Source organism: Alosa pseudoharengus, unplaced genomic scaffold (assembly GCF_046254945.1).
Source record: "Alosa pseudoharengus isolate Yale_2024_CS ecotype anadromous, Long Island Sound unplaced genomic scaffold, YU_APseudo_1.1 YU_APseudo_1.1_scf_22, whole genome shotgun sequence".
NCBI lineage: Eukaryota > Metazoa > Chordata > Actinopteri > Clupeiformes > Clupeidae > Alosa > Alosa pseudoharengus.
In genome coordinates, this window is record NW_027468680.1 from 32,853,506 (window position 1) to 32,870,760 (window position 17,255).

The 17,255-nt window shown below is 43.8% G+C and overlaps 1 protein-coding gene across 4 annotated transcripts in view; it reads right to left on the reverse strand.

Moving 5' to 3' along the window:
- luzp1 (leucine zipper protein 1) overlaps positions 1–12,300 on the reverse strand; it is a 51,382-nt gene extending 39,082 nt beyond the window's left edge. Inside the window, exon 1 of one of the 4 annotated variants that reach the window (XM_076299769.1) lies at positions 12,099–12,300. The gene's annotated coding sequence lies outside the window, so the exon portion shown is untranslated. The other 3 variants (XM_076299770.1, XM_076299771.1, XM_076299772.1) reach the window with 3 other exon arrangements.
- Positions 12,301–17,255: the final 4,955 nt, after the last annotated feature.

Genomic DNA, 17,255 nt, shown 5'->3' on the forward strand with positions numbered 1-17,255 from the left:
CCAGATCTACTTGAAGAAATCAGCAAATTGGCAAAAACTTGTGGGGTTTGCCAAAACTGACCAATCAGCAACTGCCTATCTGGTTGAGCAAAGAAGGACCAATCCCCAGGTGCTGCAGATAAGCCTGGAAGAATAAAACAAAACACAGTAGAGGTTGCCATGACAACCCTTTGGGTCGTAAACACTTACACTTGTTCCCATCGGCAGTCATCACCAAGTATGACATCACCACAAGCTTTTTATGCTTGGCTGTTATCAGGGTGATAAAGACCCACACGTGCAAGCTCTCTCTCTCTCTCTCTCACACACACTCTCTCACACACACTATACCAGTGCACATATCTTTATACTTACAGCGGAGACAGAGACAAGCTGATAGTGCCTGAATAAAACCCTAGCTGTGAGTGGTCCTATGTCACACACACGAATGTTCCTCTTCTGGGAAACTGTTGCCAAGGGAGCCCGGTTGGCATGATGAGGTCAAAGCTGGCTGCCCACAGCCTCTGTCCAGCATGGGTAACATATCCAGCCAGTCAGCCAGAATTCTCAAACCAGTGCCAACAACAACCCAATGCCACACCATCATATATTAATACCAACAAGTGTCTGCAGAAAGTCACTCCATCTGCATTCTATCACATTAACCATGATGAGCAGGTGGCAATGCAAACGTGACCACATCCAGGCAGAGTGAAGGATGTTACGGGGGGGGGGGGGGTCCCGCCGTAGTCAGGGGGGGCCAAGGGTACAGGCTGTGCCAAACGGATCACAGAGCCTAAGACCCACCCCCAAACATATGGATATCCTCATGGTACAGACTTCACTCAGGAAGTTCAAACAGAACTCCAGCTAACACACACACACACACACACACACACAAATAGGCACTCAGACGATACACAAGCACAGATGACAAATATGTAAACACAGACATAAATACATAAAATACAAATACATAAACACAGAAACACACACATGCATGTGTGCGCAACAAAAAAGATGGGTATGGGTATTTAAATAGGCCTAGCCTTAAAAATAGCATAAGGATTAAAATAGGCCAAACTTTAAACATGGCACCTTTAAGGGGGTCCTGATGACATGGTGTCTGTATCCGTGAGACACACCAGGGATGGTCTCTGAGCTGGGCTACCTAAGACAGCCCAAGCCTCACCATCCCAAATTTAAAACAGGCCCATCAAGTCTCCAAAGCACCAATAAACATTTAGCAGATGGGAAGCTCCTTGCTGTTGTTCAAGGACATTCTTTTCTGTGACCACACTCGTTTTTTAAACTCAGTCAGGACTTGGCCATTCAGGGAGTTCTAATATAGAGTCTAACGTTAGATGTCATGCTGTGTTTAAAACAGGGTTACATGGTTGTAACCCACAGGCTGAGACAGAGAGAGAATGAAAGAGACTGAAAGAGAGGGAGGTAGAGAAAGAGAGATGTCAGAGGGACTTTTATCCATTGTCTCCATGTTCCTCTTTCCCAGGCAGAAAGAATGCACCTTCAACCAGACTGGAATGGCTTCTGAAAAATGTCAAAAATGCCTCCATTTTCTCCCTCCCGTCTTCCTAAACCCCCTTCTCAACCCTCATCCCCCCCTTCCCTACCCGACTGGGAGTGATCCCACCCCTTCCAGCCAGCCGACCCACCACATTCCTGTGTTCTTCGCCCCTGTACATAACACTCAAACACAAACACACACACACACACACACACACACACAATCACCTCCTCCTCCTCTCTGCTTTTTTTCTCTACCTACCTCCCTCACACACACATGCTGCGAGGGGAAAGAGAGATAGAGAGCAAAAGAAAGAAAGAAAAAAAAAAAAGAGAGAGAGAGACAGAGAGACAGAGAGAGTGAGTGAGAGAGAAGCGTTTAAGACATTAATAACACACAAGTTTCCACCCAGCTGACCCAGACATCCCTTTTAAGGGCAAGCGGTTCAGATTTCTCTTTTCATTAACTTCCAAAAATACCCCCGGAGCCCGGACCGCCACCACTCTCCCCCAGAGAGAGGGCAGCCCAGCAGGGTTCTGGGAGACGGGCCTCGATAAGAACCGGCCCGGTCTAAAAATACAGCCCCATCCTGCCAGAGCAGAGGGCTGTACACACAAAGGTAATGTGGCAGTGAAATTTACAAGAACTGCCTCACAGCCCACCGCTCGCTTCCTTCCACCACTACCCCCAACCTCCTTGTTCTGCCTGCCCGGCTGAGGCCCTAAATCCCTGGCTGGATTTGAACTTGGGTTCTCTGAACAACTGGTCATGTTTTGAAGGATTTTAAAAAATGTTTCAGCAAAGTTTCTGCACTTAGCATGGGGGTTTGACTGTCTCCGTCACAACAAGCTACTGTGATATAATTCTGCCAGTACAACTGCACACAGAATTGCCAAAGGACACAATGAGATGTTAGAGCAATTCAATTTCATTTCATTTGTATAATGCCAATAACTTGCCTCAAGGCACTTCAATGGGCCCAGACGCTGCAGCCCCTGGTGAAAGGACTAAGACAAAGTAAAAAAAAATATTTTAATCTTGTTCATGCTCTATGTTGATTTCTGCATATGGCACCAGATATTTCCGTATGCTTCTGTAGCTGCTGGACTTTTAAATTTGCCTCCTCACACACCTTTGCCAGGAGCTAAGTGAGTATAATTCTTTGTCACCATGAGCGCATCCTGTTAGCAGGAAAAAAGACAGACACAGATCATCTTGTTGAAAACTCCCTTTGTTCCATTGAACCCTAGGCTGTAACCTGTTCTTTTCTTTCTTTCTTCTCTTTCTTTTTTAAATGATAACCATAACCATCCTAGCTCATGGAGAGAACACAAAGAGGCCCCTTGCACACAGGAAATGTGGAGAGGATGGGGAGGAATGGAATCAATAACCAAGGAAAATGAAGTTGTTGGAGGGAGGAAGAGAGGGAGAGAAAGACAAAGAGAGAGAAGAGGGTAGGAAGTGACACGGAAAAGAGGGGAGTAGATGAAATCAATAACCAGGGCCTCATATTGAGAAAATGCTGAACTGGATTAGGAAGACACAGTCCACAGTGAGCCATCGCACTCCCAAGTCACAAGCAACCAGGAAGATGACTCCATTGCCATGTGGTATCTACAGAATTCTCTGTGTGTCCCTCTCCCTCTCTCTCTCTCTCCCTCTCTGCGATAAGGAAACAGAGGATGGTTCTATGGGCTAAATGAAGACCAGATGATGCTTTCCTCAAACATTCTTTACTTTCTTCTGAACTCATGATGAGGATCACCGGTATGGCAGCAGAGCAAAGCAACACTAGATAACATTGTCCTGCAGACAAGCTGAAGATATGCTTCCTTTTCAACTCTCTTGTGTGTTTGTGTGTGTGTGTGTGTGTGTGTGTGTGTGTTTGTGTGTGTGTCCCTTGCTATCACCAAAGACACACTGATGAAATCGGAACCCCCTTTTACATCAAATCTATTTTCCTTATTTGTGTTTGGCTCATTTGAGATAACCAGTCCAGGAAACACACCTCAAGCTCTGGAATGCACCAATCAAGAGTGATTCGTTGCTCCCATGTAGACAGACTTAGGAGACGAATTTAGAAACAACTCATCACGTCTGACTGGGCCAAGGTATCTCCTTACGTGCAGCTTGAGATACTGAATAATTATACAATATATCTGAACCCCAGCGAAGCATGAGATTCTGTCTGTCAGCAGCCAATTATTTCTTAATCTCGATGTCCTGACAGAAACAAAGAGAGAGAGAGAGAGAGAGAGAGAGAGAGAGAGAGAGAGAGAGAGAGAGAGAGAGAGAGAGAGAGAGACAGAGAGAGAGAGAGAGAGAGAGAGACACACAGAGAGAGAGAGAGATGCATATGTTCACTAATCATCCATCATGAGTCTGGGAAAGTTCTATTTAACCAACCATAAGTTACCTCTCAGATACACATTAGACAAATACAGCATACCATGTTAAAACTGTTAAACCATTTTCAGAGACAATTACCATACTACTAACCCTAATCTAAATACACACACACAAACTTACACAGCACTCCATTTCACATGGGCTTAGGGGTATAGAGATCAACAATATTGTCCTGTTGGCATCCCTAAGATGCTACTGTAAACAAAGAGTGTAGAAATGTCATCCTCTCCCTTTCCGGCCACTGTAGGAGGCTGGCCTGAGCAGCTCCTCAAAGGAAGGAGTTTTCCCCCCACTGCCCCACAAAAGCCCGTCTTTCCCCGGGTCCACAAAATCACCTGCTGCTTGGCTGCCTCTCAATCCCCACATGGGAGGACGGGTGAGTGTGGGGTTACCCAATACCCAGCACCAAATACTCGCCCTCCAATTAGCCTAGACCACTCCACTGTGATCCGCACACTCAGGGGAACAAACGAGGCCTTTGGTCGGGGTGGTCACTGCAGACTCACCACCAGCCGCAGAAAACACGCAAACCAGGGACAGGGACAGCTTTTTACCCCTCCTCTCAGCTGCTCGCTGCTCCTCATCTTCCCACACACATCCTCCATCACACCTCTCACATCCTCCATCACACCTCTCAGCTGCTCGCTGCTCCTCATCTTCCCACACACATTCTCCATCACACATCTCACATCCTCCATCACACATCCTCCATCACACCTCTCACATCCTCCATCACACCTCTCAGCTGCTCACTGCTCCTCATGTTCCCACACACATCCTCCATCACACATCCTCCATCACACATCTCACATCCTCCATCACACCTCTCAGCTGCTGCTCATCTTCCCACACATCCTCCCTCACACATCTTCCATCACACCTCTCAGCTGCTCCTCTCTCTCTCTCTCTCCCTCCCCCTCCCCACTCTCTTTTCACTTCCTCACCCCTTCTTCAAACATTTCTCTTTTTCTCTCCATCTTTCTATCTCTCTTTCACATTTTTACACAATCCCTCCAAACACACGGTTACCATCCATCCACACATTTAGCCCTGCCAGGCCAACTAGGGGGAGGACACAGGAGAAGGACAACACTCTGCAGACGTACTCACCCCACTTGTCCCCATTAAACAAGCTGAGAGAGATACTGTAGAGACATTTCCACCCACGCCAGCGGGCAGCTCAGCCAACGGGTGATGACAGGCGCGCACACACACGCACAGTCTCAGCTGTGGGCACTACAAGGGATTATACTCAGGTTACCATAACCACAAACACCTAAGGTGGATGGCCAGATCACCCATCCCAATAGAAAAAGCTAAATGTGGAGCAGATTTGGCCTAATCTGGTCTAGACCATATGGGGGTGTTTAACTTCCTATGCACTTATGAGTTCAGTATGACAACAATTGTATTCAGAGTGCCTTACAGCACAGGTAACGCTAAAATACCATATACTATACACACACACACAGGCATGCACGCACACATACACACACACACACCTGCTTAATTAATACATACTTTACTTAATAGTGATCATCAGCACAAGAGTCCATCCAACAGATTTCGGAAATGAAAAAAAGTCTGTTTGCCAAGTCTACAACATACAGGGCCTGGTAATAAATCAGTTTAATACAGGGATGGTGGTGATAGTGATAGTGGTTTATGTGTGTGTGTGTGTGTGTGTGTGTGTGTGTGTGTGTGTGTGTGTGTGTTTGCACATAAAAATAGGTTTTGGTGTGGTGAAGGTTTGAGGGGTGATGTCATGGTTACAGTAGGCCAGAAGTCTGACTCCAGCGAGAGGAGAGGGGGATTCCCAGGTCAGGGGATCTAGTCTTAGACAGAAACAGAAACACACACACACACACACACGCACACACACACACACACACACACACACAGGATCTGTGTGTATTTTCTGTATTTGCTTATGATCCCAGACAGAAACATACACCGTGTGCACACGCACACACACACACGCACACACGTGATCTGTGTATTTATTTATTATCCCAGACAGCAACACACAGGAAAAAACGGTCAGTTTTCCTCTGATCCCAGATGGTTGCCTAGTAGCCACAATTCTTCCACAAGGTTCTGGTCAAAAGTCACTCGGATGGCATTCACTGCACAGGGTGGCAAAACATCATTACAGAGAAACGCTAACAAATGAAGGCCACAAAAAGACTAAAACCGCAGCTAGACACTATAAAACAAATCCTTCCACCATCCATCCTGCACACACACACTTACACGGGCACAGGCACAAGCACACGCTAATAAATCGAAATGAATTAAATTCATTCTTTATGCCGACTTGCTGCAGCTGGGTCCAGCTGGCCGGCAAGATGTCAGCACGAGCGCCGGTCGTCCAGGATACAGTGGACATTATTACATCACTGCTGCTAGCGTGGGCTGGGCTCTACGTCGGTCCACCATGATTCAGCGACGCTATTTTGGGAGTCCATTGAGTTATTTAAGAGAAGAAACAGCCACCCACTGGCCAAGACACCCCCACCCTGTCTCTCCCTTCAACATCACTGCTGCTCTGTAAGGATAGAAGGCATGAAATCACTCAGGACAGGATCCCCCTCACCCCACCCCACACACACACATTTTTATTGTGCGTTCGGCAAGCCAGGCTTACTCCTTTCAACAGCTCCAAGGCCAAGTTACTTTGTATATGTTCGAAGGGTTGGAACACGGCTGTCATGTAGAAGTCAGGGCCCAAAACTTCTCTCTAGGGGGCAATGTCAATAGTATCTGATATTGCTAACCAACTCCCCACCCCACCCCACCCCACCCCACCCTCACACACAGCTGGATGCTTCCGGAGGATCATGTTCTCCTAAGCATACAACACTGCAAAGAACATTCAAAAGAAACTGTATGGTTGTTTCACATAACCCTCACAAAAACAGACTACACGCATAACATGCACACTTCCTGTAATTAGAAAGTAGTGTATGCACAGGCTAAAGTTGGACTTGGACTTTTCCTTCTGTCCTCTTATTGAGAGATATTTGCCTGAAAGATCCAAACACATTTCACAGACTGCAGAACATCAAGACCCAGCACCCACTCATCTCTTCACACATCCACTCTGTTCTTCCAGAACTGCCTCTGGGCCATCTGGACCTCATCCTCGGCATCCATCACTCACCGGGGACCTGACAGACAGAGTGTGTTTGTGTGTGTGTGTGTGTGTGTATATATATATGTGTGTGTGCATGCGTGCATGTCTGCAACGCTTACATAAAGATATGTGCAGATCCGTGCACAGCTCACATGATAAACATCTGTCAGGCACTTTAGCAGGATGAGGATCCCTCAGCAAATACATGAGAAATGGGAGTAGCATGCATGTGTGCAGCGGCTGCATGTTTGCATGGCCACTGTAAGGCTTGCCCAATACCACTGTTAGCAATTATGTCTCCAGTGTTCTTAGTGTTATGGTCACGGGTCCTTGGTAAACTATCCCCCGCTACTATAATGTCAACTTGGAACAGCAATGTTACATCTGAATAACCATGACACACAGAAGTCCAAAGAGCAAAGCTTCAGCTTTGGTTTGGGCAGTGCCCTAGTGGTGGAGAATGTTGTGTGTGCCCATTTGTTTTATGAAGTGCCCATTATGATGGCTCCCTTGGGTTGAGTTTACAACCGTGAAGGGTGTGTGTGAAATCCTGTGTCAGCTTATGCCAGACGAGTGTGAGTGAGTGGGATATCAGATGAAGTCCCCCACATGGAGTCAGACACAAACATTTCTGAACCATGCACTCTAATTAGATATGATAAGAGTGATACCATACAAAAATATATGATACCATACAAAAATATATGAATATATATAATTTTCATAATAAATCTGAAGTCCTTTTTGCATACCCAATAGTTTGGGGTTCTGACTGCTTGCCCAACAAACATTCAAATATGCACAACTTTAGCTCTGCCTCTCTTCTCCTCTAGTTTGTGCAGCACCTTCCGTGAGCAGCTCGTGCAGTTCGGCCGGTCTACCGCACCACGCAAGGCCCAACCAGCGGACAGCTGCTGCCACAACCCGCTCATGTTCTCACCCCTGACAGCTGTGGACGATGGGGCTCACAGGGAGCTTTCCTTTACACACACACACACCGAGTAACAAGCTCGGTGAGGACAGGCGCTGCTCTATTAGCCCCTTAACACCTCCTTAACACCCATTGTAGCATGCACAAAAGGGGCAGTAGCTGATGAAATTAGAGAGGTGTCTGTCTTGACAAATTTATTCTGGACAGAAGAGGGCCTCTGTTGTTTTCATGGTGATTACACTATTTGGCCAGTTACAGAAGCCAAGGATGTTACAAGGTCATTGGGCACTCATTTCAAAATGGGACCCAATTTCAAAATGGGAGTTTGTGGGTTTTAAGGGGGGGGTGTGGAGGTGGCATGTTTACATCAGATGTTGTAGAGACGTACAAAGCTCATCAGAAGCTTACCTGTCAAGTCAAGTTTATTTATATAGCACATGTCAAACACAGGGATCATTCAATGTGCTTTACATAAAAAAAGCAAAAAGTAATACTAAATAAAAGCATAAAGGGGCAATAGTTAAAATAGTTTAAAAAGTAAAGTACATAATAATTAAAAAGAAAACATAAAAGACACAAGACAGATTCAGAATTTGTAACTCAGCGATAACAGGGAGTACATTTGATCAATTATCAGAGGGCATCTGAGAACAGTTTGGTCTTAAGTCTAGATTTTAAAACTGTCTACAGTTGGTGCCCTTTTTGATGTCATCTGAAAGTCGGTTCCAGAGCTGAATCACATTGCGACTAAAAGCTGCTTCGCCATGTTTAGTTCTAACAGCGGGTTTTACTAACAAGTTTTGCTCCCGAGACCTGAGAGGTCTGGAAGGTGTGTACTAATGAAGCAGGTCTGATAGGTAATTAGTTCCCATTCCATTTAGTCATTTATAAACAAGCAGTAGTGTTTTAAAGTCAATTCTTTAACTTATTGAAAGCCAGTGCAGGGACTTAACTATTCGAGTAGTCTGGTCAGTTCTTTTAGTTTTCGTGAGAACCCTAGCTGCTGCATTTTGTATCACCTGAACTTGTTTGATAATCTTTTCAGGAAGGCTTGTGAAAGGCCCGTTGCAGTAATCAACCCTTTTTCTAAGTCATGTTTTGACCTCACACCTCTAAGTTTGACAATGTCTGAGGTGGTAAAAAGCTGATTTAGTTATTCCTTTCTTAACTGCACAGAAAATGCAGCACATGTAGCACTGATCTTTAAAGTAAAGTGATCATCTGAAATGGTCTTCCACAAGAAGGCATTTTCATTCAGACATAAACTGGGTGTGAACCTGGTGAACCCATTCTAGTGCTGGGCCACAGCTCCCAGCCACATGTGGTGCAGTATCAGCATATGTCTTATAACCAGCAAGCCCATTAGAGGGTTCATATTATGGCTGCTGATCTTCATCTTTTTCAAGCCACAAACCAGAGCACTCTATGTTCACTATGTAAACTATGTGTTGTGATACCAATCAGGCCCATTTGCATACACATACTTGGCTCACATTGTCAGCAATGATTTTGCATACACAAAAATCATGCTTGGTATACTAGTCACCAAAAAAATAAATAAAATAGACTAAGTGCTATGTGCACACAGCACAAGCATCTGCGGCAAGAACAACATGCATTAGAGAACCAAAAAAAAGTTAAAACACAGCCTGAATGTGTAAAACCCAGTGAAGAACCAACAAAGTCTGACATACCAACAGTGGAGACTATCTCAACAACAAGCTGCATGCTTCTGGGCTTCCACTGCATCCCAATGGCATGCCAAGGCCGATAAAAGCCTGCAATTTCCAATTTAATCCGGAGAGCGGTCAATTAGCCACATGCTAATCCACAGGCCTGCGAGTAAAACTGATAATTACTCTGATTGGACACTCGTAATGATTAGCCGTCTGTTTGTGCCAAAATCAGCAGATGCCATTATGTGTGTGTGTGTGTGTGTGTTGGACTGTAAAAGTGTTAAGATTACGGCTTTACATGTCTGCTGCTGTTGCGCAAAACAGACTCCTTGGCAACAGTCTTTATTACTACTCCCACAGACAGACACCATACAACCCCCCCCCCCCCCCATCAAATATTACAAAGTTCAACAGAACTGCAACACAATCAACAATGCAGACTGAAGGGAACCTTTACCCTCCTCCGTGCACAGGTGACGTGAAGAAGAAAATAGGGAGGGTGGGCAGCTAAAATAGAGAAATTGCAAGGTCAGACACTTGATAAAGCAGATTTCATTGAAACTAATAACCCAACTACCTCAACTGACTTCCACAGCCAAGGATACCAAGTACACTATGAAAGTTAATATCCAATAAATACATTCTTTCAGACGTTCTGAAGTAGTACAGAAGTAGAGATTAAAACACATTAAAATATACTTAATCATTAATTGAGGGTTCACATGATTACAAAAAAGGTAAAAAAGAAAAAGAAAGCAAGCAAGCAAAAAAGACCCTTAAGTGCATGAAGTCCCATGCATAGCTGTGGTCTCTCCAGCAGACAGGCTCTGCCAGGGTCCACTGTGCCCGCCTAGTAGCCCAACATGTACGTGCTTGTACATTCTGCCCACAAGCAGCAAAGCTGGAAAGTAGCTGGCTCGCATACTTACTGGAAAGCCATCAGCAATTTGCCTTCATGTCTGAAACAGGTCAAGGCAGGTCCCCCTTCTCTCTCTCTCTCGCTCTCTTTCTCTCTCTTTTATGGGCCCCACCTGCCAGATTACAATTCCGGAGCTGCTGCTGTGGCTACTGCTGCAGCTGGGTGAGTTAAAGCCTCTCATAGGCTACACACACACACACACACACACACAACAGACAGAAACAGAGGCAGAAACTAACAGCAAAACGCATTCACTTGCCCATTCCCAAACACGCACAAACACAGACCGCAACACAAGAGGAATCATTCACTGAACTTCATATCAGCCGACAGTCCATGAGGAAGTTTCCCTTATGCTTTAAAATGTAGGCAGCCAAAATATGTAGCCTGTGCTGCACAGCACTTTCAACCACATGTAAAACATTATGACGTTTTATATAGCCTACAGCCATCATCAGCATCAATAATGCAACATGATCTCTTATGATCACGTTGAACTTGGTCAATGTGAAAGGTCAAAGTGAACAATAACAGAATGTAGGCTATATTCAAGCCTGATTATGAGGACAGAAGTCTCAAGCGGCAAGAATCCCCCGAGTAGGATTTATTTATTTATCTGCGGATAAAACATTGCGACAAAAGTAACGCCACGATGCGAACATTGCATAGTCACTAGCCTACACTGCACTTTGCGCATCGGTATGTCTGCCAGGTTGATACTGTTACATACATGGAGGGGTGAAACAACTCGCCTCCTGCGGGGAGCTGTACAGCGAACATGCAATTACAGCAGTCTATTTTTCGAAGAAAACGACGGGGCCTAGCCAAGATTTGGGAGAAGAGAAGAAAAAAAAAGGCTATAATACGACGCCGTAGACTTCTGAGAACTCTTAGCGGGGAGCAGACATTGTTCTCCAGGAAAACGTCTTTTCCTGTCCACTAAGCAACACGAATGTCCCAAGGAGAGAGAGGGGGGCTACCTCACCGGTAGCTCAACGGAAAATGCAGACAACGTCTAGGCTACATTACGCAAAGTTCTGAATATGCTGTGTGATTAGTTAAACGGGTTAACTAAACAAGTCGTATAAAAGTTGTATCATTGTTTAACTGGCTGCTGAGACAGAGGTTGCTGCTGACGTAGGACAGCTTCAAAATGCCTTAACCGAGGAATGCGTGTTGAGCTAGGCTACTCATCCCGAATCTATCACGAACGACTAAAACCTTGGTTGCTTACCTTCAAATCCCATCCAAAAATGGCTAATGCGAGTTGGACGTTGAAAATAACGATTTAAATAGCACCACAAACACTTGCTCCTTTAATTCGCCGCAGTCCGGTGTTTCGATGAGTCTTCCTTTCGGCTGCGGCAGAAACAGGGAGGGGGAGGAGGGAGGAAAGTTGCCGCAGTTCGGGCACTAGGCTACTGTCTGGCCGTGTAGACCTACGACTCTAGGAGTTAACCGACTCTGGTGGTGTTCCTTTAACATTTTCCATCCAGCGTCGAACAATCACATGGACTTACCTTAAAGTGGCATTTCACCCAATAATGCTCGCCCCACGTTGTTCTTGTCACTGCGGAGAATCAGGGAAGAGTTGGAAAACACGTCCTATTTCGCGTTAGTTAGGCTAAACGATAAAGTACTCAAAATACTTTCTGGAACAACTTTCGGTCGGTTCTCACTTTCTCCCCCTCCCGGCACCGTAAGATCAAACCATCACATTCCATGAAGTTCCAAACAATGAAAAAGGTGGGTTTTCCAGCGCACCCGAGGACCCACCCCTTAACGACTACGCTGCATCTGACCGCAAAAAGAACGCCCTTCCCATTGCGATCCCGCCTTTCAAGCGAAGAACCGGCAAGGAATACGTTTGCAGAATGCGCTACCGAGTGCATGGGAGAAAAAAGAGAAGTAGCCTATGGCCTAGCTAGGCCTCTGCTATTGCTGAGGCACTCCAGAAGTCCCACTAGAACTTTAAAAGAGATGTCTGCAGGGTTTCACTCAAACTGACTTCAGAGGCTATGAAGGCCTTTTAAACATTTTAATTTTAAACATTCTTCACATGTTATATTTTCCTACAGTTAACAATGGCCTGTGCCTTTATGGACCTATTCTGTAAAATATAAGGTCTAATGTAACTGACTTTAAGTGCTCTAATTCTGTCTCCTTTTGTTTTGATGTGGTGTTCACAAGCATGACCCTTGGTCTGGTTGAAAGCTGGAGCAGTTTCTTTATTTTTTCTTCTGTGTACAACTGTGTGTGTTAGTGTACTTTACTCACTGTCAGTAACCTAGAACATAGGCCTAGAGTAGCATAGTTAGGCTACTTAAGCCCTTTTCAAACATGCACTGGATTGTTGACATGATGACATGGGACAACAAGGAGGCGAACGTTCTGCCCCTCAACCCTCACCCTGAACAATTGCACTACCCTATCCGTAGTATTGTTATTTAAAAATGTACATACTGTAATTACACAACCATAGCCATAATCTACTGTTACATATTCTACACATACACTTTGTACTACTCTTAAAATGTTACTGTTACTACACTGCACATATCTGTCTAGGCCTATTGAATATCCATATTTATTCAGTTTTTATTATATATTAGCCTACTGTTAATCAACTGCATACAATTAGGACCAAAATTATTCATACCCCTGGCAAATATTGATTTAATGTTGATTTTCTCTTGACCAATATGTTTGTTCTGGCTGAAAATGATACTACCACATGGCTAAAGGTTGTAAGACAATGTGGTAGAAACATGGAATCAAAATAATTTTTATCTTTTTTTCACATTTTTTATGAAAAATGGCATGTCCAAAAATATTCATACCCTTTTTAAATAATCAATGGAGACATCTTTATTTGCATTCACAGCTGCTCTCAAAATGGTTCTGGTGATCTGATGGTACCACAATGGCCAGATTGATGGCAAAGAATCATTCCTGCCTCAAAACCTGGATTGCTGCTAAAAAGGTGCGGTCTAGAATCATTGTGGAGAGACATGGAGATGCTTGGTACAGGTATTATAAAAACCATTTTAAAAATGATGTGTACTTAAAAAGGGTATGAATAATTTTGGACATACCATTTTTCATAAAAATGTTAAAAAAGATGAAAACACTTTTTTTGATTCCATGTTTCTCCCACGTTGTCTTACAACCTATGGCTTGTGGACGTGTCATTTTCAGTCAGAACAAATATATTTGTCAAGAGAAAATCAACATTAAAACAATATTTGCCAGGGGTATGAATATTTTGTTCCTAACTGTATCTATATTATTTGTACTACTCATTACTACTCTTACTGCTACTTCACTGCATACTACACTATACTACACTGTCTCACTAATTCACAGATGGGATAAATGCAGAGACCAAATTCCTTGTATACGCAAGTATACTTGGCCTATAAACCTGATTTTTCCATTACATCTGTACATATCCATATCTATTCTGCTCTTATAAGGCTACTGCTATACATTGCACATATTTAGATTTAATTTATATTACTGTAAACCATACCACTTTCCTAATTGTATACTACTGTCTACACTGCTCTATATGTCATACTGTTTATACTGCACCACCTGTATACTGTGTTTTTTTGCACTTCTGGTTAGACGCAAACTGCATTTCGTTGTCTCTGTACTTGCTCTGCACAATGACAATAAAGTTGAATCTAATCTAATTCAGGCATCAAACGGGTGGGCTGTTAACAGGCAGGGGCGCCTGCAGGAATTAATGCTATGGTACGCACACCCGACTCATCGCCCCCCCCCCGCAAAAAAAAAAAAAAATACGCGTTGGATGGACAATATTTGTCGGTTTCCCGGTTTTAGCCCCGTGCATTGGTCAGCAAAAAATTAGCCTACATAGCATAACAACATCCACATGCAATAATACAACAACAACGTCTATGACCTATTCATTTGGACAACTTGATATAGCCCTATACAGGCTAAAGTTCCCTTGTTTTGTTCTTGACGTCTGGCTTTAAACAGCTGTAATGCAGTCTAACGTTCTGACAAGCACACCAATTGCCTACCTTGTTCTTGCCCATCTGGAATAACTCCTCTAGCTTTGCTGCCTCCATACTTTCTGTTGTTTAAACTTGTGATATCCATCATGAGTATTGAATTAGTGCATTAGCTCAACATTGTGTGCTGATAACCATATATAGATAGATAGCCGAGTAAAAGAAAACAACAAGTAGCCTATGTGCCTGCATGCGTATTGTGTCTCCTGCTCAAACAAAATGTGTGCGCGTTAATTTTGATAAGTGTTCACTAAGTTACCTAATAGAACATTGTAAATAGCCTGATGGCAGCTAATGGGATACTGTGCATAGTTGGGAAGGTATGGTGGGCCAATTTGGTGTGAATACACATTACACACACACAAGGGACATTTTCTCTCGTTGTTGACCCTGATGGTACGCACAGTGCGTACGGACGTACACCTGCAGGCGCGCCTGTTAACAGGGGCGGAGCTACGTGGTGGCCAGGGGGGGCCACGGCCACCACTGGTCAAAGCTTGGCCACCCTGCTGGCCCCCCCAGCTCCATTCAGTGAAAAGTAAAAAAAAAAGAATTGCTGCCGTTTTCGACAACACTTTGCAAAGCAGGGACTGAACCAATTACTGCACTCTATCTACGACCATTGGCCCAGTCAGGAAGTGTAGCCTACGGTTCTGATCACATCGTGAGTAGGCTAGGCCTAGTGCAGCAGCAGCAGCAGCGGCAGCAGCGGCAAGTCATCTGTTAAAAACACTTGACAGTAGACTAGGCTAGCCTACTACTTAACCTCAGTAACAGGTGAGTTGATGAGTTGGAACATTAATGCTAGATGTTAGAATGTGTCACGAATCATAGCCAAGTGAGCTGCGTTGGGCTGTCCTTGTTAGGTAACCTAGGCTCTGACATTGATGTGTGGGGCTGATCAAAAATAATCGGATGCCCGCGGGAACGCTGTTACAAGAATATTTCGATAAAATTCGGGTGAAATGCAAGCATATTAGGAACATATCTCCAGATGGCTCCAGGTAGGCTAATAGGGCCTAGCCTATACGGCTAGGCCCTATGTATTTATAGCCTATAAATACATAATTTGCTGACTGCGTGTGGTTCTTGCCATAGCTGGTCAGGCACAGGCAGGCTGCTTTGCCTGAATTCTTTGTTACATTGCTCCGGAACTGTTCATCGAGCAGCGAGATGAAACCTTAACTGCGTGACAGAGCAGAAGTGGGGCTTTCCAACGAGACTAAACACTTGTCTGTGCGAGCAAGTATGAAAATAAAAATAAATATCATGTAATTAAATAAAATTTATTTATATTTACAGTTCACCTGCGCACCCATTATACTCTCGTTTGAATTACTCGCGAACACGTGATCGCATAGATATGGCAAGCATATCAGAAGAAAGAGGAGACACAGGGCTATCTATTGGTACCAAGGTTATCGTTCCATCTGGGCTATAACAGACAACGTGACTGCAAAATAAAATAATGTACAAGAACCAACGCTGCACACCCATTACTCGTTTGAATTAGGCCCTACTCACGAACCCGTGATATGGCACGCATGTCAGGTGAAAGAGGAGACACAGAGCTATCATTTGATACCAAGTGCATCCGTCTGGGTTATAAAACAGACGAAATGACATCAAAATAATAACTTCATAGCTCGACTTACCCCACGTTTTTGTGTGTTGTGGTGGCAAAGCATGTTCATAATCCAAACGCTATCATGTGTTTCTCTATGGCAAAGCATGTTCATAATCAGGTTTTGAGATCCTAGCAAATTCCTGCATGGCATCCAATTCGAGACTCACATTGCATCCCAATTTATTCGACAAAGAAACACCTTTTTGCCTTCACTTTGTTCATGACAATGCTGTAAAAAGTTGTTTTAGAATCATCATGAGTGTACACACAGAACATGCAAACTCGGGTTCATGTCAGGTCAGATCAGTTCGTGTCACAGATATGGAGCGCAGAAAGGGCATTTTTCATTACTTTGTCAATGGCACTTACAATGACCAGGATAACTGCTTATAACTAAAGGTAGTGAGAATGGCCAAAAATAGAGTAGTCATAGGGCTAAATAAAAAAAATGGCCAATGATATTGCCAGATTCAGAACAGTCTGCCCTATGCACACATGTGCCAGCTTGCAGTGGTGAGATACATGTCAAAATATAAGAATTTTTATAATACACTATTTGTATTTTTATTATTTAAAAATCAAAATGAAATCAATGCAAGTATTAATACATGAAATAGTGGCAGATCTGGGTAGCCTAGACTCTGTTAAAAAACAATATATAGCATGTGTGTATGGCACTTACATTGACCAGGATAAATGTTTCTAAGGTAGTGAAAAAGCCCTTAAAACAGTCTAGGGATTTAAGGGTTAATTTCTTAATTCAGAGCCATGTTACTTACAGCCAAGTACTTGGAGTGGATATTAGAAATAAATATAGTTTGGCCATCAGTATGAGATCAAATATATACATACAATATTTGTAGTATTTATTATTGTTCTTTGAGTTAACATCATTTGAATAAAACTGATTAAGTAAGGTGCATTATCATAATACTTTTTATTGGCGTTGACCTGGCATTTATGGAAAATATGTTGGAGTGGCCAACAAACTGACCTGTGTATCA